Source organism: Meleagris gallopavo, chromosome 1 (assembly GCF_905368555.1).
Source record: "Meleagris gallopavo chromosome 1, MGAL_WU_HG_1.1, whole genome shotgun sequence".
NCBI lineage: Eukaryota > Metazoa > Chordata > Aves > Galliformes > Phasianidae > Meleagris > Meleagris gallopavo.
This window is the reverse complement of record NC_139404.1, coordinates 175,452,681-175,472,909: the sequence shown is the minus strand read 5'-3', so window position 1 is coordinate 175,472,909 and position 20,229 is coordinate 175,452,681. Positions and strand designations below refer to the sequence as shown.

General features: G+C 38.2%; 1 protein-coding gene across 7 annotated transcripts in view; it reads left to right on the top strand.

The window, feature by feature from the left end:
• Positions 1–3,738: 3,738 nt before the first annotated feature.
• The window catches only part of SGCG (sarcoglycan gamma), a 132,933-nt gene continuing 116,442 nt past the window's right edge, over positions 3,739–20,229 (top strand). The window contains exon 1 of one of the 7 annotated variants that reach the window (XM_085216168.1): positions 3,739–3,955. The gene's annotated coding sequence lies outside the window, so the exon portion shown is untranslated. Of the gene's footprint in view, positions 4,014–13,088; positions 13,111–20,229 lie in introns of those variants that run through there. The other 6 variants (XM_085216167.1, XM_085216163.1, XM_085216164.1 and 3 more) reach the window with 6 other exon arrangements.

The following is a 20,229-nucleotide window of genomic DNA, read 5'->3' as shown; positions in this document are numbered from 1 at the left end:
AAAACTGATTTCTTTAAAAAAAAAGGATGATCAAGGTGGATGAATCTACTATTTTAATGTTACAGCTTAAAATTTCTTGTGAAGGACTTATATATTTGACATTAAGTACAAAAAAGAGTGAAAGTTGACAGACATTTCAAGTCAGGTATTTCTGAGCTGCAAAACCAAACAGATGCTTGGATAAAGATGTTTTCATTATAAACTCAGATGCTCATCCTTTAAATTGTTAGCAGAGGTCACAATATACAAATATTTGTGTGACAAGTAGCAAATATGAGCAAAAACTACTGATTTTTGTCATGGAACTTCAAAGGATAGGAATTCTGTATCTCCTAGCTTCCCATATAAATTTTTACACAGTAGCACAGATACTGCTATCACTGTCACTATTATCAGTATTATCATCATATTTCTATAGTTACTATCAATCCTACACAGAGACTGGAACCACTTTGTAGAAGGTGCTGTAAAAAGAGCAAAAGTTTTCCATAAGAATTTATGATCTGAGTACAACAGCAGAAGCGAGAGACAGAACTAAACACCCTGCAGATTAATATGGTCATACAGGTACAATTTTGTGGACTTCAATAGTTCAAACGGCGATTACTTCAAAATGTTCAAGTAAACAACCAAGCTGTTGAGACATGTTTCAACATAGCATCTTCTATTCAGAAAATAACTAGTATCTTAACTCTAAATTGAGCCTGCTTATCTTTGTACTTACCTAGCATCAAGGAAGAAAGGTAGTTAGGTAGTTTTCAAACAAATTTGTTCACTACTACAGGGTAAAAGGCAATAAATATACTTCTAAAAATCCTCCAAGGGCTTCAGTCCTCTGGAATTCAGGCTGGGTTGCAGGCCAGGGCACCAGTTCTGAACACACAGAAACACCTTACTCTCCTATCCTCTGATGTCAAGAAGAGAGCTATTACTCATATCTAATCACAGTGCTCAGATAAATCTGTGTCTTTCTTGAAAGAGACAATATGCTGTCAGGGGCTTGCTAAGAAGCACCTCCTTTAGAGTTTGTATAGATTCTCGGGTATGAAGGAGGTGAATGACACAGCCCCAGAGCAGTTGTTGAATCCACTAGTCTTGAGGTAGACCAACTTGAATTTTTTGCACCTTAAACTTACACAGCTTGAAGATTTCCAGAAAAACTGCAGTTCTTTCACAGTCTACCTCTACTGCTGAGCTAGGTACTCAGAACAGGTTAGCTCATGACAGTACAGCGAAAAGTCATGAAATAAACAGACTGTATCTTTGGAAGAATAAGTTACTGTGAGCTCACTATGTTCAGGTGAACCCATGCCTGTCTGTATAACCTATTCCCATATCCCCATATTCCCATAACCTATTCCCATGTCCCCAACCTTCAGTTTCTTTCTTGGGAAGTTTCTGTTACAGCTAAGTATGAAGCTAAATAAATACATAAATAAATAAAAGACATAAGCAGTGTAGCAAGTGAGAGGTGAAGATGACAGGTGTGGAAGGAGGTGATGAACTCAGCTGTTTTCATGGTGGCACAAATGCCACAAAACCTAACTGATCTACCTGTTTAGCCTGCTCATTACAAAACCAAGTGACTAAATTTAATGCCTCACTCATTGCTTATTCTATGATACAAACAGTCTGCCTTCAAAAACACACGAATGCATAGTCACTCACTAAAAAATAGATGAGATTTCTTCCAAAATTTTATAGTTGCCATCAATAATATGGTATTTCATTTTCTGTAGAAAAGATTCTTATGCACAAGTTATTACTGCTTTTAAGTCTAGATGATCAACATATCAGATTCACTGTCCCAGTGATTCAAGCAAATTGTGAATATTTTGCTTGCACTGATAACTAAAAATCTTATTGTGGTTGGACAAACCCATGTACATTATGGTAAGCAAGTAGGCACATATTTCATTTGCTCTAGTTTATTTCAAAAAACTATTCTTTTACTCTCGTAGCAAAATATATATGAATATAACCAAGGAAAACTACAGCTTATAAAGGTATACTTGCCTGAAAATATACAGTAAAGATATACAGGGAAGACTTGTAGTGTTCTAGCAAGTTGAATGTTCTTAAAGTAGTTTCACTTTCCACAGTGTCATTCCTGTTCTGTATAATCTTTTCTGCAACCACAATTTAATATGATCGATTGTAACATTTTGATGGATTAAAGCAGGATTTGTATTTTTGTATTTTTAAGAGAATGACTTATTTTTCCACAGTTAGTTTTCATCTAACTCAGAAGTATATTCATGATTTGCAGAACATTATCTCAAGTTCAGATAAGTATGGTTCTAGGAAGAAAAGAAAAAAAAAAAACATAAAAAAACCACGTTTCATGACATACAAACTGGTGCAGTCTGCACATCTTTCACAAAATATTTCACAATTTGCTTCTCATTTTGATTGCTTCAAAAATCAGGGACAGATAAACTCAGAATCAACCTGAAAATGCTGATCTTCTGAATGCTCAAGATACTCAGCAGTTATAACTGACTTGAGAAGCAGCTCCGCAGGTAACTCCAAGGATCAATATGTTCAGCTCCTGCAAACAACACACTAAACAATTACCATTAAGCACTATTAGTTTTGCCAGTACTCCAACAAGACCTGGAAGTCCAGAGTGGCACCTAATTTTTATCCAAGAAAGGGCTGCTGAAGAATCATGCTTCAGAACTCCAGCAACAATGTTTAAAAAATAACTATAACTAAGTATCTGTACTCATGTTCAGCATTTCCTCCTCTCATTTCTGCAGTGAATACTTCCAGGACACACTTCAGCATAAAATAGTGATCTTTACTCCAATCTCACATATCCCATCTCATATCTCAGACATTTTCCATTTAAGGAAACGTAGCCAGGGTTGGTTTTTGTCTTCCTAATTTGTAAACCATAGCTTTTTCTCATTATCAATTTCCCTCCATAGTTCTCAAATCCTGTTTTCTTCAAACAAACTTCCAGATCTCCAACTCCCCCAGCCTCCTATGGATGGATCTGCCCGTGCTCCTTCGCTGTCCCTTACAACCTCTGTCGTGCCCAGACATATGAAGAGAGGCAGAAGCCCCTGATGTGCTCAGCTCAGAGCAGAGCAGGCTGAGGGGAGGCCTGATGGCGGCTGCAGCTCCTCACAGGGAGCGGAGGGGCAGCGCTGAGCTCTGCTCTGTGTGACAGCGACAGGGCCCGAGGGAACGGCATGGAGCTGCGTCAGGGGAGGGCAGCTGGGGGTGAGGGAAAGGGTCTGCGCCAGAGGGCGGTGGGCATGGAACAGCCTGCCCAGGGCTGTGGGCACGGAGCTCAAGAGAGCGTTTGGACAGCGCTCAGATTTCGGAACTGGATTTTGGGTGGTGTTGCGTGGAGCCAGGGGTTGAACTCCATGTTCCTTGAGGGTCCCTTCCAACTCGGGACAGTCTATGATCCTATAGTTGAGTCTTCCAGGAAAGCGGCTCCCAAATTCTCACTCTGCCCCGCACTTGCCCTCCCACCGAGTCGCACGACCTCACGCTCCCGGCCCCACACCTCAGTTCCCGGCGGGACAGGAGCGCCCTCCAGGGGCGCCGGCTGCTCCGTGCCCTCCCCGCCGCCGAGCTGCTGTCGCCGCGCAGGACCGGGTTACGTGCAGACCGAGCGCTGTTGGAGCTCGGAACTGTCGGCGGGAAGGGCGGCAGCTGTGGCGACGCCTCTCCCCGCTGCCGCCCGTCCCCCCGGCGGCGTGGGGAGGCGGGCGGGGACAGCCGGCTCCCGCCTCCCGCTCGGCCTCCTCTCCTCCCGCCTCCGCGCCTCCTTCCCTCCCCGCGGCACTGCCGAGGCTGCGAGCGCGGCGCCCGCCCAGCGCCCGCCGGGACGAGGAGGCTGGATGAGGACTCGCGTCCCGGGGCATTCGGCAGCCTCTCGGGCATGCGGCGGACTGCGGGGACTCTGCCCTGCCCTGAAGCCGAGCGGGGACATCAGGTAACTGCTCGCCTCGCTCCATCCCGGCCCGTCCGGAAAGTTGCCTGCAGCTCCCCGGGTGAGCGGCGGGGCGACCCGCGGGCGCAGTCCGGAAGGGTGCGGGGCGATGCGGCGGCGGCGGCTCGAGCGGCTCGTGCTGCTGTGCGCTGCGGGCGGGGGGAAGGGAAAGGAAGGGGTGCGGGGGGACCGAGCTGGCAGCATTGGCACCGCCTGCCGGCTCTGCTGATTCCCCCTGCCAGCCTCGCTGTGCTTAGGACAGCCGACAACAAAGTAGTGCGTAGCGGTGCGCAGGAGAGTTCGGTGCGTTTGTTGGGCTGTATGGCATAGCCCCAAATACGCTGTTTCTTCTGAATCCCGTTCTGCCGAGGGCTTTCTGACGGGACCTTTGTGGGTTCAGCGTAAACTTCCAACAAATATGTGGATTTTAATTAACACAGTGCGAGGATAAATCGCACTCCAAGTGTTCCACAGTGGTGCCTTGCTCGCCTTTGCTCATAGTTTGTATCAGAGGCACTGAGATTTTTTTCTATATTTCTTCTAAAATCATTTAAAGAATAGGAGGTGAGCAGAGCGCCCCACAGAACCTGGGTGCCTTTGCTACAAGCTGAAAAACTGACACTGGATCACTTTAAAGCAAGAAATAGAAAGCATCAATACTTTCAGAAACCTGCTTTCTTACCAGCCCAAAGTAGTGTGCACTGCAAAATGCCCTGAGGGTGAAAAGATTTCCCATTTCAGAAGTGAGATGGTCCCCCTTCTCACGATTGTTCTGCAAATACTCCATGGGTTAAACTGGAGAGAATCAGGGAGAATCTGCCTCAAGGATTGTATCAGCTGTAGCAGGGAATGTTTTACTTCCAAATCTCCACATTACACTGTGCCAGTGTAATGCCACAGTGTTTGTTGCAAAAGCCAAAGGCAGTAATCAAATGTAATGAGCTTAATTTCACTAGATTATAATATAATGAGTTTTGGACCAAATTTAGGAGATCAAAAGTAGAACCGCTTGAGCATTGTTCATCTGTTACTGCAGGTAATCCCAATGGTTATGCATAAGGCAATACATTTTTGATGATTTTCAGATTGACGGTAGTTTTTAATAAGCACAGTTATTTTCCCTAAAAAGCTCCATGACCCAACACAGCTTTGGGGCTACTGCACGTATGCTCAGTTCTTTCATTAATGGACTTTTATATTGTATTAAACTAGAGAAGTTTGAATAAGTGAAAGAACTATGAGCATAGGTAGAACTTGAAATGCTTTCCACCTTTCTGCGTTTTGTGATGCCTTTTGGTGTTTTTTTTCATTGTTAGCTTCAAACATAACTTCTCCCTGAGTTCTCATGCAAGTGGCAGAATTTCTTAAATGTGTGAAACAATTTTCTATTGTCAGATATTCTGTAGCTCTTACTTCCTTAAAAAGATAGATACAACTTGGGAGTTATCATTTTTCTTGACAGTATGACAGTTAAAGCTTGGTTTGCATAGCAGCAGGCACGTGTGGTGCATTAAAGGATGTCATTCTGAACTGTCACCGAGTAACTTTTCAATGCGCTTTTGTTAAAGTAAATGCATTGCTTGTAAAATGATGGCTTGAGTGTAACTGAGTGTTAGGATGAGGAATTATGTAGTGATATAAGATCTAATTTCAGATTTTGACTGCAGTATTAACATTGCATTCCTGTGGATTTAGTGCTCAATTCTGTAAACAGGTATTTGATTAATTTTCTTCATATTGGTTGTCTCAGTTAAACTCTAAAAACGTACTGTTGATGCAGTAGTGCTTAAGCTGCTCAGAGGTGGAGTGTGCAATTTTGCCTTTTTATATCATAGTGAAGAAAATGCTTCATTTGCTGATAACCTTTCGGATAACATGTTCAAATGGCATGTAATTGTTGCTGTTTAGAAGCTGAGGTCATGTTAGAAGTTGTGAGCTTAAACATTTCTGTGTGCCAGACTAGTGTTTTTTGACAGTATGTGAAGCTTTAAGCACTGAAAATCGACAGGTGAAGTGAGGAAGGAACATAGCATGCTATTAAGGTATTGGAATGTGGGAAGTTTGGGAAAGAGCAGTAGGTCAGGAATCCGGGCTTTTTTTTGGATGGTGATTTTTTTCCATAAAAACTAAGTTACCAGCTTCTGAAAATAATACGTACCTTGAGGATGCAAGGTAAAATGTATACCTGGACATGGAGGAATTTGCATTTACCTGAAGACTATATTTGCACTTGTAATTTTTTTGTGGTGGGTCTCTTTCCAAACTTCTTACTGCTATACTCTAAAGTCTTCTCTTGGAGACTTCTCTTAAACCAGTTTAAGAAGTTTGTTACTTCATTGGTAAGCCTGTCAGGTGTGTTGGATTCGGTAAATAGTGATGAAATTAGTTCAGTGAGAACAGTGTTTCTGTAGGAGGAAGAGGCTGTTAAGAACTGAAATACCAGTGAGAGAATGTTCTGTTTTAGCTATGAGTTCAGCAGCTGGGCTTTGAGGAGTACATACCACAGATCTGTAGAAATTGAACACCACAGTCAGCTCTTGGGAAAGGATTCCTTTTGACAGCCACAACCAGACAACATTCCTGCAGATAGCCCAGTGAGCTCTTAAGCACTGGAATAGGCTCCCCAAGGAGGTGATTGAGTCACCATCCCTGGCTGTGTTTAAAAACTGTTTGGATGTGGTGCTCAGGGACATGATTTAGCGGAGGGTTGTTAGTTAGGGTAGGATGGTTAGGTCATGGATGGACTTGATCTTTAAGGTCTTTTTCAATCTGATTCTATGATTCTAGTTGGCATGCCTGTTCTCTGTGTTTTGCCCTCTCTTCACTTGTTAATCCAGCCAGTCTCCTCTTAGCTAAAGAACTCCTGATGTGCTCAGTTTTACTTTTAGATTATCTTTTCTAGACCTCTGGGAGATAACATTTCCTGCTGAACTATTTGAGTTCATAGTCTTTAAGTAGAGCACCATGTGTGAAAATGGAGTTGTGGCCATACCAACAAGTCAGGTGAAAGTATTAGTTCGTACTCAAGGCCGGACTTAGAAATCCAATGTGTTGTCTTTTATGCAAGAGTATGCTGTTGCCAGCCACTTTTCACTCTCTTGGTAATTCTCACCACCAAAATTCAGTTCTGAACAATGGCTGAATACTATTTCCCTTCCTGTATTTTCTCAGTTGATCATTCTTAGCTAAACTTACATTGGTTAGCTGCATCTCAGTTTCTCTAGATCATGTTTTCAATTCAGTATGATTATTCTGAATTCAAATCTCCTTTCCCATTTCTAACTTGTAGCTCTCCTAGGCTGGTGTCATATTCAGATTTACAAATATACCTGTCAACTAAGCTATTAAGAAAGCAATAAATATCTAGCAGGTTGGACCAGGGATTTTTTTTAAGAATGTCTTCCCATTTATCAATGAATTTGTAATAAAGATTCTCTGATTATGCTGTTGTAGCCTATTTTTAAAACAACAGTGTTTCATTTTATAGATGCTATATGAGTGCGTAAATACAGTTGTTACCATCTGTTACCAACTACTGTAAAACCCAAAGCAGTAGTTTGTACTTCAGCTGTCTAGGTTTTTCTTACAAATGCTGTAGTTTTCAAGAAAATAAAGTGTTCTTGATGTTTCCAGTTTAGAAGTTCTTTTTAATGCAATAGTTTTTCATTGAACAATCAAATACCTCCTTATGGCTGTTAGGTCATTGTGTGGAGACTGTGCATTGCAATCATATAATGTCTATTATTTGTAATTAAAATGCTGTTCACAAATCTGATGAAAATTACCAATGTAATATAAGTACTAGTTTGACTTCTTGTTTTCTGACAGTTATTTATGGTAGGTGGATTTAATCAGCAAACAATAGGAAATAACATACCATATTACAGACCTGCTTAACTGAGATGTTTTACATAAATTCTAAAGGTCATGCAATGGCAATGTTTGTACAAATTTATGAAACAGTAGGGAAAAATTACAAACACTAGTAAAAACCAATTGTCTCTTAGGGGTGTATGTCCTTGAAAGTCTTAGCAATCAAAAGTTTCCTTATAAATTTCCATTGTATTAAATTTGGTCTTAAATTTACCTGTTTTCTGCTCATATGTGGTGGCTGAGATTTAACAGAACAATACTGAACATCTAATTATCTTTTTTTCCACTCCAGTGAAGAGGCAAACTATGATGTTCCAAATTAATATATTTGTCAATAGTGCTGTTGATTTAAGTCACGCAAGTATCAGCTTCTGAAATTGGAGAATTAGTTTTTTTGAACTGCAGCATATGTAAATTATACACAAATACCAAATAAATTATTTATTTGTGGTTGTGCAGCCAGTACTTCCTTTTGTGAACATTTGTTATTAACAGTTCTAAAAACTTCATAATATTAGTCCTGTAGAAAATAAACACAAGCTGTCTTCGATAGGTTTATGAGAGTTGGTCTACAGAATAGTATAATAAAAAATACTGATAATAACATATTCTTCTGTGTAGTAGAAAAGTGATATATATTTTTTTTTTTTTAGAATAGGACAATTTTGAGTGCATACACCCCTCTCCCCCCCCAAAAATAAAATAAAATAAAAAACAACCCACCAACATTACTTATGATTAAGAGTGCTAAAGTCAGAAATTTTTTTTATTTCAGAAACAAAGAAATTCTTTAAATAAATATCCGGCAATTTTTCCAAAATAAAGTTTATCTGTGAATGAGTGTAATTTACTTTGCTTAATTATTTGTGAATGATGATGTGAAAATTCATAGAACAGTACTATTTCTCTTGCTTGATTCTTTTAAATACAGATTTTCTCTGGGATATGAAATTTTACAGGAAGGTTTTTGCTACAAGATTCAAAGAACCCCATATTTTTCACAGAGAAATACAGGCATGCAAACAAATTGTACCCAATATTTTCCTAGTACCATTTTCACAAATCTGCAGATATTTGAATTAAACAACAAAAGAGAACTGAAATGGAAAAACCTGTCTGATTAAATATGTATTGCTGGAATCTCCCACTCCACTGTTAAAAGCAAACTCCCCAAAATCATTTGAGAAGGAAGGTTTTAGGCAGTTTTGAAAAAATGCATGGGAGCAGCCGCTGTGGAAGTATAGAGAAAGCCTTCCACCCTGTCAGTGTTATGTGAGCTGACACTGGGTTTGAAGCCACTTCTTTAGAAAGAAATTTTCAGTCTTTAGAAAACATCTTAGAAAACATGTCTTGGTACCAGCCAAACCCACTTTTTTATCTAAAGAGAAAGATCATATTAATGATTCTCATGGGACATTCATCCTTAGAATCATGAAGTTTGGAAAAGGCTTCTAAGATCATCCAGTCCAACTGTCCACCTATCACCAGTATTTTCCACTAAACCATATCCCTCAGTACAATGTCTAAATGTTTCTTGGACATCTCCAAGGACAATCACTCCACCACCTCCCTGGGCAGCCCATTCCAGTGCCTGACAACTCTCTTAGAGAAGGAGTATTTCCTAACATCCAACCTGAATCTCCCTTGGTACAACTTGAGGCCATTTTCTCTCTTGTCCTGTCACTGGTTATGTGGGAGAAGAGGCCAACCACCACTTCACCACAATCCCTCTTCAGGCAGCTATACAGAGCAATAATGTTTCCCCTGAGCCTTCTCTTCTCCAGATTGAAAAATCCCAGTTCCCTCATCTGCTCCCCATCAGACTTGTACTCCAGAACCCTCACATCTTCATTACCCTTCTCTGAACACACTCCAGGGCCTCAGTCTCTTTCTTTGTTGTGAAGGGTCCAAAACTGAGCACAGTAGTCGAGCTGCAGCCATCCTTGGATGACCTGTGTTCTTCATGATCTAGAAGGAAATCAAGCCAATACCTGCATGATTGGAGGTCCTCACAGGATCTTTTTAGGCATGTGATGAGTTCCTTAAGCATTATGAAGGAGGCCTAGATCTGCTAGAGCTGGAATAGTGGATATTCACCTTTATTTCTTTTCAGTCTCTTTACATACTGACGGATGTTGAAAGAGATCATTCAAGCACTTCTGCCATCGCCATCTTCCCTTTTTCTGTCATTAGAGGGGATGATTATTTCTTTTATATGCAAGGCTGGAGAATACAGTACAGCTGGGTATTTTGGTGGTCTGATTTTTGTACTCTTGGAGTTGGATAGTAAAGGACTGAAGGCCACGAGTAAGAGGATGTACACTCTCGTTTCAACTACTTCATACTTACTTGAGAATCGTTTACTAGTTTAACGAAACTCATTTTCTGCTTTCTGTTATGCTCAGTGTTAGCAGGAAGGGTAATGAACATCCTTGTTCCAGTTATTCTATAGTAGTAAAAAATGAATGTATAAAATAAAAAAAACAGGAGGCACTCCGAAGACCTCTTGAATACCAGGAAAAGATGAATCTTAACAGCTTCTACCTGATCCTTTACTAAATGTGGAAATCCAGATCTGTTGGTGTTCTGGACTCTGCACCATTTCTCTCCATTGGCTTTGTTCATTTTAGAGAATTGGGCATTGCTTGTAGGCCCTCTGTTGTGCTGCCCTCTAATGTTTCCACTTTTTCTGTTTAAAGTTCTGTTCTTCAAGGGATGGTTTTGATTCTTGCTGCTTCTACCCTCCTCCTCCATCACATACCTGCAATGAATATGTGCTTTTAAATATCTGCTTTAAAAATCAGAAGAGCACGCTTCCCAGGCTGATTATGCCAAATCCAACTGAGGTCTCCTTTGCAAGTAATAAGAGAACGCTTCTGTATATTCCTGCTTGATTTGTCACAAGCCTCAGCGTGTTAACCTCTTCTTTGACATTTGATGTGGCAAACAGTTCTGAAATATAGTCCTATGAGATAAATGTTTAGGTTTTGTCTTCTGATATAAACAATCACATACAAAACTACATGAATTTCCTCAAAGTTTTAAAAATGTTTCTTACCAAAAATTCTCCAAGCACCTGAGCTGTAGAAGAGCAGATTATTTTAGGGTCAAATAGTTACTTAAAACGTCTGGAAAAAATACTAGGAAGAAATAGCTATTTTTTTTTCCCAGATGAGACAGGTTACCAGTGAGGTATGGTGGGATAAGAGGTGCTGGTGCTGTGGAATGAGCTCATAAATTATTTGAAGAAGAAAATGAGTAGGGAAGTGAGGGCTTTCGCTGAATAATAGTGAATTTATCAAGGTAGTTGCAACTAAAGCTTCAGTGTTACTTCCTAGGCATGTTAACATCTATTCTCAATATACACTGCGGAATTTAAAGGGATCTTTGCTTTGATGCTTGCCTTCATTCATTTCTCTTTCAATACGGTTGGCTTCTCAAATAGGAGTACTGGAATTGTTGAATTTAACATAATGTGAAATATTAATTCACAGCTCAGTGATTATCAGAAAAGTAAATGAAATATTGGGAATTAGGATAATAAGAACCAATAGCATCATAAAAATTATGTCATGAAAAATGTATTTCTGCTAGTTGTAAATAACATGTGTAGTTACTTTTCTTCTATCTCAAAAAAATACAAGTTTATAAGCAATTCAGGGAAAGGCAGAAAACATGTCAAGGAGATGCTATACTCTCTTCAACAGATGATCAAACAGATTACAGCTTTTCAGTTTGTAAAAGGTGTTAAAAACTGGTATGATAGAAGTCAATAACATTGAGTGGTATGGAAAAAAAGTGAAGATGGGCTTATTATTCACCATTATTTTTCATTCTGTGATGAAAACAAGCAGTAAAGTTATCAGCAATGAAGTGAAATGGATTGTTAAATAATTAAGCTGTCAAACTTATTATGACAGGATATTATAGAGGGCATGTGTGTAAAAGAACTCAAAGCAGATTTTTTGTCAAGATGGCCCATAAGTTCACTGGTAATGATCAGGTGGGATAGGATTTCTCTCAGTCAGTCTCAAAGAAGCAGATAAACTTGCCAATAACAATATCAGTCCTTGGTGTATTTTTTGCATTTCTTTTCATAAGAATCCTTTTATTCAGAAACAAGATAGTGACTTGATACACCAAGTATTGCCACTGTTCTATTCAGCTGTATGCTATATATACTGTGTTCCCCTGCATCCTTCTCAAAGGAATGGAGTGCATTCAGGTAGCCTACTACTGCAGTCTAATTAAATTATCTTGTCAAATGTGGTGTTTTAATTCAAGACTTGCTTCTTGTTTAGCCTGTGCAGAGAAAGCTGCAGCACAAAGTTTAGATTATCTGAATCACTTATTACTCCTTTGAACTGAAATATAATTAGTAGTCATGACATTAGATTGTGGTACCTGCTGGTTTAATACTGCCAAAAAATCTGTGTTTTGAGGAATAAGAATATTCCTTCATCACTGCTTTTTCAAGGAGAGAACTACCAGGACATTTCATCAAATGTAATTCATTCAGGTTTTACAGCTGTCTTGAAAATAATTTAGATAAAATATAAAAGAGGAATTTTCATGTTCCAAAACATTAAGTTAAGCATTTTACACATTTCCGTTCTTGATGCAACTGAACATTGCTTTGATGCAAGTCCATGCCAATACGGTAGTACTGCACCAGTTTTTCTTAATTCTAAATGTGAAGGCATGCATTAAGAAGGGGAAAATACAATTAAAAATACTACTTTTTAAAAAGTGTAGTTAGTTTCATATTAATATTGAACGTGCTGTGCTCAGGCTTATAGCAAATTCAAGGTTACTGAAAGCTTGAGTTCTAACTTCTTGAAAGAAAGGGAAAGTTAACTTTACTCAGACAAGCATTAAACACTTTTTTTCCCCCAACTTAATAGCAGGGTTTCAAGGAAAAATGCATACATTTATGGGAAGGGTCATTTTTTTGCCTTCTTTAATAATAGCCTGTTGTTATACTATGCTGTCTTCTCAACAGCAAATTTGACTGATGGCTGAGAGCAAAATAGCAGTCTTATCAGGGGTACATAATTCCTTTGTAGGGTAGGTCATTATACTTCTGAAGTGTCTGCAGTAACCCATCAGCATGAGTTACTGGGTTCTTGATACTGTATAATTATGATACATGCATGATTCCACTCTTTGTCCAGCTTGCACATGCCTTTCTAGCTCCTACTTAGAGGCTCTTTTTTTGAGAACTGGAATAAGGTCTACATTTTGAAATGCTCATCTTTCAGTAATAGAGGAAGTGTCCATGTGTGGTAAGAGAATTTTCGTGTTCCTTGCTCTCGCATTTCCGTAAGTGAAGGCAAGTCTCAGACAACTGAAATATCAATAGTAAAGGAAAATATCCTTCCCTCCTCATAGGTATGCTCTTTGCCTCTGTTATCTTCTCATTAAAACTAATGATTGATAAACTCTTCTCAGTTTGGAGATTATGTACTCTCATAGTAATCTAAGACAGAGGAGGTATCTAAAACTTAATGAGAATAGTTATTGTCCTTATACAACAACTTTTATACAACACTTACTCAATTCTTCCGAATATTTTAAAGATACAGGTAAGTTATGTCAGTTTTTTGTTTGTCTCTGTATTCCAGATGTGTTTTTATTTTAGATCTGAATGACAGGTTATCTCGCAGCCAGTTCAGCCAGTAAAGCAAATCCATCATCTATTGTTATTTTTTGCTCAGCTGAGTCCAGGAATATGCTAATAACAAATCCATTCAGTTCCTGATTCCAACAAAAAATGCAAGTGTGCCTAAACATGCCAGTAAATTCTTCTCTGAGGTTCCTCATATACTTGGCATCTGCACATATATCTGAGAATGCCAGACATTTATCTGTGATGAATGCAAAACTGATTGAAGATCTTATGTTGCCAAATAATCATTTTTGGACATGCATGGTGATTCATGTGTTTTCTGTCGTCCTATCATCAAGCTGGTGATCAGACAGATGATGTTTCTCGTTTTTCCAGCTCATGTTTCCAGCAAAGACATTTGCTGGACCAACTCTTGGCTTACAGGCTGACTTCAAGGTCCCTGACTATCCAAAAATCAGCTTTTCATGCAAATATTCAAGAATCGACACCATCTGTAAAATCTGCTCCTCATCTATCCATCATTAGGCTTTATTGATTGAACTGTCCTTTTTCAGGTATAATCTCTGACTCAGGGTCAGTCTCTTTACCGTGTGCATTTGCAGCTTCCAGCTCATTGTGTAAATGATGAGCATAAACTCAATCTTTTCACACAGCGTGCAGATATTTTTAATTAACAACAGAAGTGACTAGATTGAGATAATTTATTATTTTGAAATAGAAAATCTTTTCATTTAAACTGCAGCTCTGTATGGTTTTGTAATATTTTGTGGAGTTTGAGGAATGTGACTTTGGATAGGGTCACCTAAAGGTACCTTGCACATATGTCTGTGTTTAATCCACTTTTCCTAGCTATTACATTTTCACTGATGTGGCAAAACAATCTGAAAGATAGCACAAACCTATGTTTCTTCATTAGATAGCAGACTTCTCCTTTGAACCTCAATTTGTCTTGACAAATTGAACTACTACATAGGTTTTTTGTCTCTTACTTATGAGTTGCAACAATTGAGCTAATATTTTTTACAGGGCTAAGGAAGGCACAAGATTTATCATAACGAAAAGATCTTATGAAATTTCATCATAGATACAAAGGCCTCTCTCAATCAATATCCCTTTTGACACAAGCAGGATCCCTCCTGTGAATTGATAAGTTACCCTGAAGGAACTTCTGATCCAATTTCAACTTACTAAGATCTGTTAATATTTTACAAATATGATATATCCTTCAAAGATTGTTGCACTCACTGTCTTTAGGCTTGATCAGCTGTGATGTTCTTTATGAGAAATATTCTTATCAGCCTCCTTACTTACCAGAGAAACAGAATAGATGTCTATATGCATATTAGTTAAATACTGTTCTTGTGTTTACAGCTGATTAAAACAAAAATTGATTATTTGATTAATTCCAAGGCTACGTTTAAAATAGACGATGAGGGAAGAATTCAGTTGACTGAAGATGGGCATCTGGGTCTTTAGGTGTCCTGTCTGGCCAGTAGTGGTTGCTGTAGAAAAACAGTAGCCTCCCAGATCCAATAGCTCATTGTAGATGCCTCCGGTACTTTGAAGCACCTAAAATGCATTTGTTTTGGCAACTGAGAATGTCTTTCATCGTCAGAGTGCAGTTTTTCCAACAGATAGACTCCTCCATGTTTATTTTTTCTCTTTTTTTTTTTCTTTTTTTTCCCCTTTAGTCTTGAATCTCGCCCATTTCCCAAAGCCAAAATGCTCTTGCTTCATAAAGTCCTCCATGTTCAGAAAATATATGAAATACCTATTCTGACCAAGTCATGTAGTGTCACAAGCTGCACAAGATACGTGCAAGTGCCGCAAGTCAAAAAATATCACAAGTCATGCAGTTGACAAGGCATGAGAAATAAAGACAGCTGCTATCTTCAATAGCAGCAGAAGAATAAGGAAATAGGGTGATTCTAATGAAAACAAAAGATTCTATCTTTTTCTTGTAAGACAGTCTTACACTATCATTATTCTCTAGAACCATTTGACAGTAACAAGTGAAAACGTGAAACTGACAACAACTGACTGTTGATAATAGGAAGAACACTGTGCCAGTATATAAAACTGTCTAAAAGATAACTCAAACCAGTTTCATTTATCTACTCACAGTGGATATTAAAATAATTTTCTGATAACAGTTCTGGGAAATGGTGTACACTTACTGTGTGTGAAATAAGTCTCCTTTAACAAGGAAAGAATGACTTTAATAGGGAAGAGAGTATGTCCCCACAGAGTGTTTGGGATAATACTGTCGCCTCTATATTGCTGTAGATAATCATGTTAGGAATTAGACATGTCTGTCTGCATAGAGATGTGTGCAAGTGTATGCAGTGTTTGAGTTTCAGCAGCTTTTGTGGAAATTCTGTAACTGTGATGCTGGTATGAGTAAAATTGTTAAGCAGTATGGGAAAATGTGTGCACTATGTTTACTTATAGTTCTGGCATGGCTTTAACATGTTACCAGAACATTTTTAAATATAATACTTTGAAAGGACACTTGAAACAATTTATAAAATCTCAAAATTAATCAAATAACTAACATCAAATTCTGACAAATGTGTATGTTCAGAAATACAATATACTTCAAACTCTCATGTTACATATTTCCTGTCTGTGCTGGTAACTGCTTGAAATTCAGGAGCTGCCTTGTACTGGGAAATATTTTGCTTATTATGAAGAATTTAGGAGAATTTAATGAAGAATTTAATAAATGATTATAAAAACTGAAGTCTGAGTTGACAGTAAAGCAGCTGAAAATAGAAAAGTTGAATATATTTTTCCTGCATTTTGTTTATGATTTCATTATAAGTAACTATTAAAAAACCTATGACTATGAAATGTGTAATTGATAGATGATTAATCCATATGAAAATGACATTTATGAGTCTTTTAAAAGTTAGAATGCTCAGATGCTAGTGCAGTAGAAAACATTAAGGTGGAAGTACCTGAAGTGCTTTTCAGAGAAAAGAATTTCACATCCTACAGGTAGTCACAAGTGAGCTTACTTCTACAAATTCAGCATCATAATTATTTCTGTTTCACAGTAACTGAGTTTTACACTGTTCAGTGAAGAACAAGTTAAGTGATTTTGGTGATACTGCTGGTTAACACTAAGATGGTAGTCCTGGTAGTATGTGTTTAATCATTATCCAAGTCAGATAACTTTTATAGATTTCAAATTTTTAAGTAGTTATTCTATAAAATTTTGATAAGTAATATTGACATTTCAATATTTGTCCCCACTCATAAAATCATGTAAAGGAACAAACTTCTACGCCAAACGTCTTTCATTCTTAAGGAAGGTGGAAACTTCTCTAAGCATCCTGTGGAGTGCTTTCCTATGTCTGCTCCCTTGAGTATCAGGTCTCTGACTCCTTTCTTTTAAGTTACCCTTGACGTTCTTTGTTCGAGGATAAAACATTTGAATAGCTCTTGCTTGTGTAATGCTAAATGGCTGTCACCTTCGTGACTTCTCTGTTATTTTTATGTATTCTTTTATTTTGTAATTTTAAAATTTGGTGGATAGAAGCTGTAAATGTTACTGTATTATCTTTTCATGTGAGTAACTCTAGTCATCATTCACAGCTATGCAACACAGTCTTGTGTCACCTGAATAAATGGAGACATTGATATTAGCAGGTTGTCCTCTCTGATTTACAATACCAGGCCATCTAAACATCTAAACACAGTTTTCAGTGGATTTGCTGACAGTCTGTTATTCTAAAAACACCTAGAGATTTAAGAATTTTGAGTTGAATTTCAGAGTGGGTATGAGAATGTGCCTGTCCACATGGCTGTATCATCTTCCTTTTTTTAAAAAATATATATATAGTGTTCATTTCTCCATATATTGCCCTCTCTTCATTATCTGCAGCTGTTCAGGGCAGCTTAATTTACACTACAGATGGTTTACATCAACTCCACACTTTCTTATTCCTTTCCCTTTGTTTGCATCTTACATCCAATTTCTTGGTTTCTCTCTTGCATATTGTTTCTCTGTCTGGTAAAACTTTTGCCTCTTATAAAGCGTCCTATCACTTCTCTGTAATGTGTGTGACTTTTTATTTCTAGTATGCCTGAGCAAAAGCCAACTGGCTTTTGAAACCACAATGAAAATCTGCCTGGTCTCAGTTCATACCAAAATTCTACAGTGAGCTCGGTTAGCTGGAAGGAGAATCTAGTGGAAATTTTGCTTAGCCTAGAGGAAAAGCACTTTTTAATCAGCTTCAGGTCATCATCCCAGGTTAAGTTTTAAGTATGATAGAGGTAAATTTTCATTACAGAAGTTTGCTTGAGCTTTGACTTACTGGAGAGTCTACGGTGTAGTTAAAGTATACCTCAGCTCTCATTACAAATCCTGATTTTTTTCAGTGATACTGATAGTTATAAATCTTGCGTAGATCTTCTCTGTTGTCATTGATAAACAGTTGTCTGTCTCTGTAAAAGATTGACTTTGTCTATTACAGAAGTGTCTCTTTCAACGTTACCTCAGAAGAAATTCCAACAAACCAACTGCTTAACATACCTTTTAATATTTCATTTGTATATTTACATCTCAGCTAGATTTGTTGATACATGTTGGTGTGTAACATTTCCTAGCTATACCAACCACTTTTTAATATTTATGTTAGCCTTGCGCTGATAGTAACATTAAGGTCACAATGTTTTCTGTAGGTTAACCATGGGAGCACCTTATCAAAACCACATGGTGTCAAAGCATCTTGATCTTAATGTAATTATAATCAAAAGCAATCCTAGCAGGCAGTTCAAATATTTCAACTAAACAAAAATACTGTATCTTTGTTTTCCTTTATAAGTAACAAACAAGGTCATGATAACCTTTCTGGCCAAGGGCAGAACATTTACCAAACTTGTCAGGCTTTAGCTTTTCATTACTGCAAAGCTGAAAATAAAATATTATAGCCTTTTTTTTTTTTTTTTCCATCCTTCTGCAGAAATATTATATATTACAATGCAATACTACTTATTCAGTGTTAGCTTACGTGTATGCGAGTAGTTTGGTGTGACTTGGTGCCATCTAAACCAACTGATTACCCTACTGTTCCCAAAAAATCTTTGTAGGACAGTAATGGAAGACGGCTGTGGATTGTGCTGTGATGGCCTCTCCATTTTCATGAGATCTCATATGACACCATGTGACAAAGCAGGTTCCTTGATTTTTTGAAAAGTAGACTTCATTGTAGACTTGCCAGTGGAGTGTGTCTTTCTTGACTTTTGTCCCAAGAATGTATTTTGGACCAGATGGCCTCCAGAGGTTCCTTAAAACCTCAGCTATGCTGTGATTCTATGATCTTGTGAAAACACCAGAAGTGGATTGTCCTGCTATTGCTTATACAATTAGTTCAGAGTATGGTCTGACAAAGGATGTTCTCTAGAAAAGAGGGTAGCTGACCGAAGGGTAAGTATCAAGTGTGTTATAGTCATGCCCTGCTAATTGAGCTAGCACCCTTTTCAAGAAACTGTAAAAGTGGCTATATGTTGTGTAGGTGAAAGAAAAAATGCTGTTGCTTGTAAGTGAAAGTCAGTCTTATAAAAAAATCTTATTTATTTGTTTATATTTGTTGTTTGGAGCATTAATATTGACATATATTGCACCTATTTAAAATATTATGTGAAATACGTGGCACAGGATGCTTATGTAGGTAATAGTGGGCATGATAATTATTAGCAGATGTCAAAGACAGGTTAAATGTTAGTGCAGTTGCCCTTCTGAGAGAGGGATAAGTGATCTTTGCACATACATCACATGTCCAAGCTGCCATTATGAAGAATTACAGGTCGCAGCCAAAATAACTTTCTCCATATTAATGTGCTCCAGCAGGCTGTTTTGGAATATGTTTTCCTATGTTAAGTATGACCTGCTCTGCAATCCTGTGGGTCTTTAAAGTAGCTTGTGACTTAGAATATAGTACACATGTGGTTACACGCATGGTAAAAGAAAACCATAATATGTGTTGGGTATAAATATTAAAAGATTAAAATCTTTCTCCGGAACAGAAACAAAAGTGTTATTTTACACTGAGAAGTACTGAATTTTATTTTATATGATTACTTGAAGAAAGGTATAGGTGATAAGCTATCTACCTTTTTGATCATAGGCTAGAGTAATGGATAGGGAAGTGGGAGACCTAATTCAGAAGCTTACTAGCTACTGGAGCCTACTACTTACTCTTCCAAAGAATGCCCAAACAGCCAGAGTGTATGTCTTTTTGCTTTTGTCTTATGCTTTTTAGCAATATGAACTAACACAGCCATTGTGATTTGGCATCAGCGACCATGTTGTACTGCAAGGTCTGCGGGAGACAGCTGTATTGTGAGGGAGGATTCTGTTTTCCCCATTTGCTTTCACCAAGTGTCAACCTAGTTTTCCTTCACTGGGCAGCAGACTGGTTGACAAAAGTGAACTGGATGACCCCAGTAAGGTGAAAACAGGACTGTGTTTAGGATTTTTCTGTGTAGAAGTCTAAGATATCTGACACCCACTTTTCCACGTTCTGAGCACTTGTTCCTGTTGAACAGAGGAATTATACTTGTCTTTGGAGTGCACAACCTCCTGCTCACCCCTGAGGAATGATTTCATATTAAGCAAGTGTGAGTCTTGTCATGGTTAATTATACAGAATATATCCACAAATCATATTTTAAACAACCAAACTTATAAGGAAAATGTTAAGAGGACTAGCAGCCTGCCCTGAGGTATTAGGTGAAGTCTATTTAAATGACTGTAGCAGTGCATATAA